Here is a 9,924-nt window from a genome sequence, read left to right as displayed (position 1 = left end):
CCCTGTGGACGATATAAAGGAGATGAAAGAATGTCATCTGTATTATCCTATCGGGAACATGTCCGTGAAGGTAGCCATCGGCAGTGCTTTACCATGTTTACCTGGAGCACTCCACCACAACACCCCCATTCAAGATGGCTATGCTCGTGTCACGGTGGAGGACATAGTCCAAGGGTTTGAGGACCTGGAGATTGACATTGCTACACCTGAAGGGGAGAAAAGACTTGGAGATGTCAAGCGCCATTTCATTCTATGGCAAAAGAAGTTTATCAAGTTTCCAGGCGAGGCGCCAAGGACAACAAGTCCACCCCCCTACGGTGGTGGCGGTTCACCTACACCTCCGTCACGTCAGCCGACGCCCCCCAGTCCACAATGTCCGGCGGGTGATCAGACGCCGCCCCCCAGTCCTCGTCCGGCGGGTGATCAGACGCCGCCCCCCAATCCACCTCCGGCAAAGAAGCAGAAGCAGTCCTGGATTATTAACCCGAACCCTTATGTACCTAAGACCACAAAGGTACCAGAGCCATCATTGAAGCCTCTCCCCACAAGGCCTTGGGAACGTAGTGCCGAGGAAACTGCCACGGCCGCGGCTGCTGATCATGAGAAATGGAAGGCGGACTGCAAGAAGAAAAGAGAGCCCGAGCCCAAGCCAGTATTTTCTGATGAGCAAAAGAAGTGGGCTAAGTCATTTTTGAGCACACCGTCCCAAGCCGCGAAGAATCTGCCTGACGACTATGCACGTGAACTTCGTAGGCAGGCACTCATGTTGAAGGAGAAGAAAGAGCGGGCAGAGAACCAGGAGAACAAAGCCTTGGAGGAGGCCGAAAAAACGGAATTAGAAAGTAAAAAAAGCGGGAAACGAGTTGCCCAGCTCGGGGAACAAAGTAAACAATCGATTGCCCCGTTTATAGTGAAAGCCGCCGGTCCGGATGACCCCGATATCATAGCAGCTGCGGCAGCACATGGATTGACTGTAACGAGTGCCAAAGAACAAGCGGCCAACTTAGGTATTACTCTTCGTGAACTGTTAGGCCTTGATGAGGCGCCAGTGAAGGAGGTAGTAATTACATATGTGAAGAATGGGCCTCTCATCGAGCCTGCGCAGGAACAGGATCTACCTCCACAAATGAAAGGTCTGCTGAAATGGTACAAGGGTTACATAAAAAATAAAAACGCCAAAGAATATATTTATGCGGAAGTTAGATATGAGCATCACTTCAAACATTACTATGTACAAATTCATCTGAGTGAATTGTTCCAGCTTTTCAATCTGCGCGAGCTCGACAAATCTATCATCAGTTGCTACGTTCTGTAAGTGATTTATTTCTACCCCATCTCGTTCATATTGCCTGCACTATATATATGTCCTAACTATATTGTTGTGTCCGCTATTATACATGCAGAATGAAGATTAAGGAATGCAGAGTAAGGAACATCCATAATGTTGGGTTCATTGACCCACACATCGTTAATGGATATGTGTTGGAGCATCACCCCGCCGACATGGAGGCAGACCTATGGCAGTTTCTTACAAAGCAGGAACTCAAAAGTGATATTCTATTTCCTTACCATTTTGGGTGAGTGTTTCTGTCTTGAGCACATTCTTTTTTGTTTACTCCATGCATGGTATGTGGCCGGCTAATCGATGAGTTATGCATGACGTACTGTGCATGTATCATGTCCGCAGGTTCCACTGGATTCTGCTAGTAATTAAAGTTGACACCTCAGAATGTCCCGTCCACGACTCTCTGAATAAGGATCCAAAGCTTTGGGTCGACATGAGAAGAATGCTGCAGAAGTAATTATTTTCATTCATTTGCGCTCTATATCGATCGGCCTATTTCGTTCATTTCCTAATATCAAGTAACTAATAACTCTCTTGTTCATTTAATTTTCTTTGCCTCGTAGGGTTTGGAGACGGTTCGTAGATACAAAGGTCGGTGAATTCAAAAAAGAGCTAGAATTCAAAAGGGCAAAGGCTAAGAATGGTGAGGATATTCAGCCAGCGGGGACCAATCTATGTGCATACTATGTCTGTGAGATGATCCGGAGATACACCTCTGAGCGGGTTCCGAGTGATACCAATGCTCAGAGGAATAACCTCCGGATGATGCTTAGTCCAGAAGCTCGCTTCCGACCACTTCAAGAGGAACTAGCTGGATGGTTCAAGAGGGAAGTCCTCCATCCTAAAGGAGAACACCATTACGAGGACGTAGAACTTTATATGCATTAAATTATGTATGGAAACTTGTTCAAAATTGTATATGGTCATCCGATGATATTGAATATATATTGTATATTCCTCTTGAATTCTTTTTGGTTCTAATTTCAAATTTGTTTGAAATTGTACATTCATATGCATGTATGTAGTACCGTAGAATATGTGAAACTCCTTCAAAATTAAAATAAAGCACAAAAGAAATAAAACAATACAAATTAAACAGAAAACAGGTTTAAGGGGGGGGGGCTAAAACCCTAAACCTGCGGCGGCCTTTAGTCGCGGTTGGCCAGAAGAACCGCGACTAAAGGTCCTCCGCCCCGACGGCCACCTGGCGCCCACGTGGACGGGCCTTTAGTCGCGGTTCTTAAGCAACCGCGACTAAAGGGTGGGGCCTTTAGTCGCGCCCGTTCGGTCGCGGTTGCGCAACCGCGACTAATGGCAGTTGCGAACCGCGACCAAAGGCCCTTTTTCCTCCAGTGAGTGTGAGATTTTCACCATTCAGGCCTTTAGATGTGCATTTGACTTTTTTGAAACAATGAGGCAAAGTGAAGCAATGCATAACTATAGGATATATAAAATGAGAGTTTAACGAGACATGAGAGACAACAACAACAACCACTGAATGATCGGCCAGGCCATCATCTATTCTAGATACCCACGCTAGACAAAATGATTGAAATGCAAACGCAAAACCAATCACAAGCATTATCATAGATAGTATAGGCCACCCCGCAAAAAAAAAAAAAAAAAAGATAGTATAGGCCGTATCCATTGGCGGCGATGTTTTATAGCTGTATTAATTCTTAACCACTTAACTATGCTTCTTCAAAGTCATCGAGTTTCCACTGGCCATTGGCGCCCTTGACCATCTATTTGTTGTTAATGACCCACTAGCACGCCGGCACCGGGTCTTCGTCTTTCAGCAGGTCGGGATTCTTGTTCACCAGTGCCACGTCACAGCCTACCACCAGGTTGAAGTCCATCTTGTTGCCATGATCTCCTGCAACACCGTGCATGTACAACTCCTGCACGTGGTGCACTAATTTTTTATTAATAATAATTAATAATCAAGCAATTACGAAACTAGGAAAGGATAAATTTGAGAAATAGTAAGGACGTTGGGCATTACAGCGTCCAGGTGCGGACGCTAGCACAAACAGCGTCCAAGGGTGGACGCTGGTATCAGTCCCGTCCATCATTAGGTTGGCCCCACTAGCAATCCAGGAGCCGGTTGACTCTGGTTTGGGGCTGTCATCCCCTCGGCCCCCTCTGCACGGCCGCCGCCGCCTTCCACCTCTCATCTCCTCGACCACCTCTCCACGGCCGCCTCCGCCCTCCACCCCATCTCTCGCTCATCTCCTCAAGGTCACCTCCCATCATCCCCTCGCGCACCACCTCTGCTAATCCCCTTGTTGAATCCTTGACAGTCAAACTAGGTTGGCCCACCACGGTACCGAGTCCGACGGAGGTGACGGCCCCTCTCTCATCTCTCCACCGCGGTCTCCACATCTGGACCGTTCCTCATCCCAGCATTGCTCGCAGCATCAATCGTCGCCCGCCGGGGCACACCATAGGTAGGCACTGTAATATTTCTGTGAAACTGGTATACGTACTTCTTGATCTCCAATTGAATGACACACTACAGTAGATGCTAGCATATCTCAACTGTTAATGCATTGGTATTTGTCACTTCACATTGGCTAAGCTCATGTTGCAGCCAAATTATGTCTAAAAACGAAAAATGGATGTTTCTCTCAATGTGTTACTCCAGATCTGATGAAAATTTCCCAGAATACTAGTCATCATATGGTAGTCCTTCTGTCAAAATGTCCTTAAATTCTCGACACTTTTTTTTCGCTGTTCAAAATTTTGGCCAAATTACGGCTGAAAACAAAAAATGGACAAATCTCTCAAAGTGTGACTCCGAATTTGATGAAAATTTCACGGAATAGTAGTCATCATATGGTAGTCCTTGTGTTAAAATTTCATAAAATTCTGGACACTTTTTTTCGGTTCGAAGAATGGACTCGAGCATTACAGAAAACAAAGATACTAAATTTGGATACATAAAAAAAATGAAAATGTGCCACCACGAATGCAAATCATAATCCCGTCTGTCATCAACTAGATGATGTGGTCTTCTATTTACTTGATCTCTTCCCCTTGGTTGATGTGCTCTTCCCTTGACTCGACCTCTTCCCTTTGGATGATGTGTTTTCCCTTGACTTGACATGTTTCCTTTGGATGATGTGTTGTTCTCTTGAATCAACCTCTTTCCTCGACTCGACGACGAGCTATGTCCTAGACCGGACGATGTGCCTGAAGGTAAGACACACAAGTTAAATCATGTGAACAAATTTTACATATAAACCAGTATTGATAGCTAGCTTCTATACCAGTTTGATTATTGTCTATTGTGGAACGTCGGACCTGGTGCCCCATTCACCTTCCTTGCATTTCATCCATGTACATTGGAATCTTTTTGTGCTGATGTAGCCCATGGTTTATTAACTTCACATCGGGAAGAATAGTAGGGGCACTATATGTTGGCCACTCATTTTTGTTACCATAAGGATGAAATTGCCCAGCCCAAGTGTTTGCAAGCACTTGGGAAGAGTAATACGAATGTACTATTTCATTTTCATTCAGATTCCTATATTTGCAAACAGCAAGCACATGCCACACCAGTTAGGTTTGGCTTTAGGTTGTCACAAGATGGATCAATATTTGGTTGCAAAGTGACCTTGTACTTGAAGTCCCTGTGAATAAAAACAACATGATCTCCATGGCATAAAGAAACCCTCTTGTTATCAACCTTCACCTGAAATATTCCAACTTCATCGCCATACGAAATGACATGCATATGTCCTGCCTTGTCGCCCCTTTTCACCAATAGTTTGTCACTCGTTCGGACCATTGCTTTCCTCCATCAACCAAGTTAAGAGCACTTCGTCTTCTTTCTACAAACCACTCCAGACACTTTGAAAACATTTCCTCCATGATCGCTGCCACCGGGAGCCTTCAGGAAAGCCTAAACGCGTTGTTTAAGGACTTGGATCCATTGCTTGTTATGATCCCCCAACGGTATCCCCCGTCCATGCATTGAAATACTTTTTCAGGTTTTTCCTGCTCATTTCTGTCTTCCTGCAAATACTTACCGACCTTTCTAGGATATGTCATTGCATCGGGACAAGTATGTGCAATAGATGACATGCTCTCGTCAAACTTAAGAGGTTTCTTTTTCTTCACTACCCACTTGAATATTTCCAAAATGTCATCATCCCGATAAGATTTGTATTGGTTCTCCGCGACATGTTGAGAGCAAAATCGATGAACACACTCACTAGCACCCTCATTCCAACCAATGTGTGGCTACTTAAATGCGCATTTGATAGCTTTGTGCCGATCTGAAATAACACACATGAAAATAATGTGGTCCAGGAGCTCCAATATCCAAGCGAGCTTGCATTTTAAGGTTGTACTGATCATCGCCATGTCCAATTCCTCGACATATCCCACTCTTGACATCTTGAAAAGTGGTTTCGTCGGTTGCTGGAAAAGTGACTTTGGGAGGAACACTATAATACACACCAGTGGATCCATGTTGCACTTCACCATCCACATATACCAGTAGAATTACATGTATCTCCACCTGCTAACATGCACATGCAAGTAGTAAATATCACAAACCTAACATTGAACTACTGCCGACTATCCAAAGTTGAATTTTCGCAACCTATCAGTTATCCTAAACAAACCTATTTGCAATCATACCACCACATGAATAGAAACAAAATCATCTACATACTGTTTGCTTACAAGTCATTGAATAAATTGGACAAAGACCGGAACCAACAGAGATGCAAGATGACCTTACCATAAATCGCATGCGGCAACCACCGGATAGATTGGGGGATCCTAATGGTGAGAAGCGAACAAGAGAGATAGGGTTGCAGTGATGATCAGATATGTCAAGTGCTGGAAGCTAGTTAGCACATGGCGAGGTCGAGGAGCGACGAATCGATGCGTACTAGGGTTTACATGCGTGTATTAGAGAAAAGTGACTCGGTTTAATCTATTTAGAGTAGTTGGACAAACCATTAACTGGGATGTTGTTCGCGGTGGCATCCAGACCTAGACGTTGTTCTCAATAGCGTCCATGTGTGGACGCTGTTTTCCTTGGCGCCCAGACATGGACGTTGTTCTCGATAACGTTTGTGTATGGACGTTGTTTTCCTTGGCATCCTTCCTATTTTTCAGATTCGGATAGATCCTTTCCCATTGTCGTAGTTACGTGATTATTGATTACTATTAATAAAAAAATCGGTGTGCTGCGTACCCATTTTTTGAGATCACGTAGGGTGACCGGTCCATGTCGATTGGCAGCATTGATGTGGGGATGTGCGTATAGCTCAGTATGATCCCATGGGGCGGGTTCATTGGCACGATGTCTTTGGCGTTCTTCACGTGAAGTGCCCACGGGAGGTCAAATGACTCGAAGGGGGACTTGAACCTGTTGTTCCCGACTCGTGGGCTCGTGAATACTATTGCGGTCACAGGGCACGGCGGTTGATTCGAGGGAGGGGGCACGTTGACGTCGTTGGCCACCATGTCGATGGCGTTGAGGGTGGCGAGTGACGCGTCGAGGCTGTGGCTAGTGATGGTGATGCTGGTCACCTCGTCCTTGTACTCCTCCAATAGCCTCCGCACCCGCTCGAGAACCTGCGTGCATGCGTACACCTTTAGTGAAGACAAAATCTCGAGGTTGAACCCGTCATGGGCGGACTGACACAAGCTCTCCATAGGTGATAACGAAGCGTCAGAGGTCGCTGTCCAGCGGGTACAGGAGGCCAGCCCATGAGTCCGAGCCCTGGAGCTCGCTCCACCAGCTGGCGATGTTTCCGGCTCCAAGCTTTGGAGCCGGCGACAGTATGGGCGCGTGTGCAGTGGGCGCCTTTACTGGTAGTGTCTTGCTCATGCTCGCAGTGACACTACAACTATGTGTTGCTTTTGGCTAGTTGGCTGGCTAGTTGGTTCTCTCAGCTTAAATAGTTGGGCATCTATTTATAGGATAAAACCAAAGGATCCTATGGTCTTATCCTCAGCCCATTCCAATTCGTTGCTTGGAGGTGATCGATAAATCTATGCTGCGTATCCCCGCGTTTAAAAAATTCTACGCAGGGATCTTTGCCGGCTACATCGTCAACATCATGCGGTCACTTATATTTAAATCCTTATAATTTTTTTCTCAATTCTTTTAGTTTTCTCACGTACATCTCAAACAATTGCACACTATTTCATCACTCATTCGAATGATTCAAATTCAACACACAACAAATCAACCATGAACACGCATATAGTTGCCCGGATCGAGCAATTCAGATCAAAACATGCATAGAGTTCATCCAAAAGGCACCCAAACGATCAAGCTTGATCCAAAATCATCATAACATAGCAGGTATTTTTGTTTAATTAGCCCTACCAAATGCATAAACATGAATTCATGCACCATCACCATCAAGGAAATCATCACCACCTCAAAGGCCTCCATCATCACCACTTCCAAGGCCACATCATACCCATGGACACCGCCCACCATCACCTTCTTGTCCACCACCATCCCCAAGACCACCACCGCCATCCTCATGGCCACGACAACCATCACCAAGAGAGTCCTCCTTTTAGTTGACGGTCTCTAAACGACTGAGCTCCAAATTTTTTTTGTCGTGGCATCCATTCTAGTTGGGTTTATGAACATGATATCACGTTCTATGGCCTTCTTCTCTGTCACAACCCTATCCTCCTCAAGTGCAAGCCTATGCTCCTTCTCCTTGAACCTCCTGTCTTTGGCCGCGGACTTGGACATCCATTTCCCTTCCTCGAAAGACTTGAGCTCATTCCACCTTGACATCTCTCTTCTTTACGTTCGGCCGCCAATGATTTCTCGGTCTCAATCATACCACAAGTTCTTCCTTGTAGGTGCCACCGAAGGCTCCTCTATTTTGCAATCTTGTTACCATCCAACCTCTTGTTGGGATTTTCATCCTCCTCGTCATTAGCTTCAATGGATATGCTAATCATTAACCTCTTCAATGTGGTCTTGAAGTTCCACCTAAGCCACTTCTAATTGTTGAGAAGTTCTTTGTAGAAATGGTGCAATGTGAAGCCCTTGCCACCATTCTCCTTGTTGTGTTGCTTGTGTATCTCCGAGATGATAGGCCCATATATCGAGATTTGCACCCCACTCGATGGCGAATTATTAACTTGATCGATACAACCGGACCATTGGTTGCATTGCTCTAGGATATTACCACAATGGTGCCCAAGAAATCCTTAAGCGCATCTTGATGGGACTTCCACAATGGTGCTATAGTACCCTTCAATCCTAACCCAAAAAATTCTCTTTTGATAGATCTGTTCCAACTGATACATCAAGCGACGCATTCACCCAAGCATGACACGAAGCAATGTCTTATTGGAAATAGTTGTGTGTCCTCAACCTTGATTGTGTCTGAAAAAATATGCCCTAGAAGCCATAATAAAGTTGTTACTCTATATTTCCTTATTCATGATAAAGGTTTATTATTCATGCTAGAATTGCATTGATCAAAAGCCTTAATATGTGTGAATACATAAACAAACACCGTGTACCTAGTGCGCCTCTACTAGACTATCTCGTTGATCAAAGATGGTTAAAGTTTCCTAACCATGGACACGAGTTATCATTTGACAACGGGATCACATCATTAGGAGAATGATGTGATGTACAAGACCCATCCGTAAGCTTAGCATAATGATCGTTCAGTTCTATTGCTATTGATTTCTTCATGTCAAATACATATTCCTTCGACTATGAGATTATGTAACTCCGGATACCAGAGGAATACCTTGTGTGCTGTCAAACGTGACAACGTAACTGGGTGATTATAAAGGTGTTCTACAGGTATCTCCGAAGGTGTTTGTTGAGTTGGCATAGATCGAGTAGGATTTGTCACTCTGAGTATCAGAGAGGTGTCTCTGGGCCCTCTCGGTAATACACATCATAAGCTTGCAAGCAAACGACTAAGGAGTTAGCCACGAGGTGATGTAATACAGAACGAGTAAAGAGACTTGCCAGTAACGAGATTGAACTAGGTATAGAGATACCGACGATCGAATATCGGGCAAGTAACATACCGATGGACAACGGGAATTACATATGTTGTCATAACGGTTCAACTGATAAAGATCTTCATAGAATATGTAGGAGCCAATATGGGCATCCAGGTTCCGCTATTGGTTATTGACCAGAGAGGTCTCTCGGTCATGTCTACATAGTTCTCGAACCCGTAGGGTCCACACGCTTAACATTCGATGACGATATAGTATTATATGAGTTATGTGATTTGGTGACCGAATGTTGTTCAGAGTCCTGGATGAGATCACAGACATGACGAGGAGTCTGTAAATGGTCGAGAGGTAAAGATTGATATATAGGACGATGGTATTCGGATACCGGAAGTGTTTCGAGGGGTACTAGGTACTTATCGGGTCACCGGAAGGGGTTCCGGGCACCCCCGGCAAAAGATATGGGCCTTATGGGCCAAGAGGGGAAACACACCAGCCACAAGGGGCTAGTGTGCCCCCCATATGGGCTGGCATAAGGAGGAGAAGGAAAGGGGAGAAGGGAAAGGTAAGTGTGGATTAGAATTCCCACTTCCTTC

General features: G+C 45.1%; 1 pseudogene; it reads right to left on the bottom strand.

Moving 5' to 3' along the window:
* Positions 1-3,036: 3,036 nt before the first annotated feature.
* LOC119350890 lies at positions 3,037-7,024 on the bottom strand (annotated as a pseudogene).
* Positions 7,025-9,924: the final 2,900 nt, after the last annotated feature.

Source organism: Triticum dicoccoides, chromosome 1B (genome assembly GCF_002162155.2).
Source record: "Triticum dicoccoides isolate Atlit2015 ecotype Zavitan chromosome 1B, WEW_v2.0, whole genome shotgun sequence".
In the NCBI taxonomy this organism is placed as follows: Eukaryota; Viridiplantae; Streptophyta; class Magnoliopsida; order Poales; family Poaceae; genus Triticum; species Triticum dicoccoides.
This window is presented reverse-complemented; position numbering and strand designations above follow the sequence as displayed.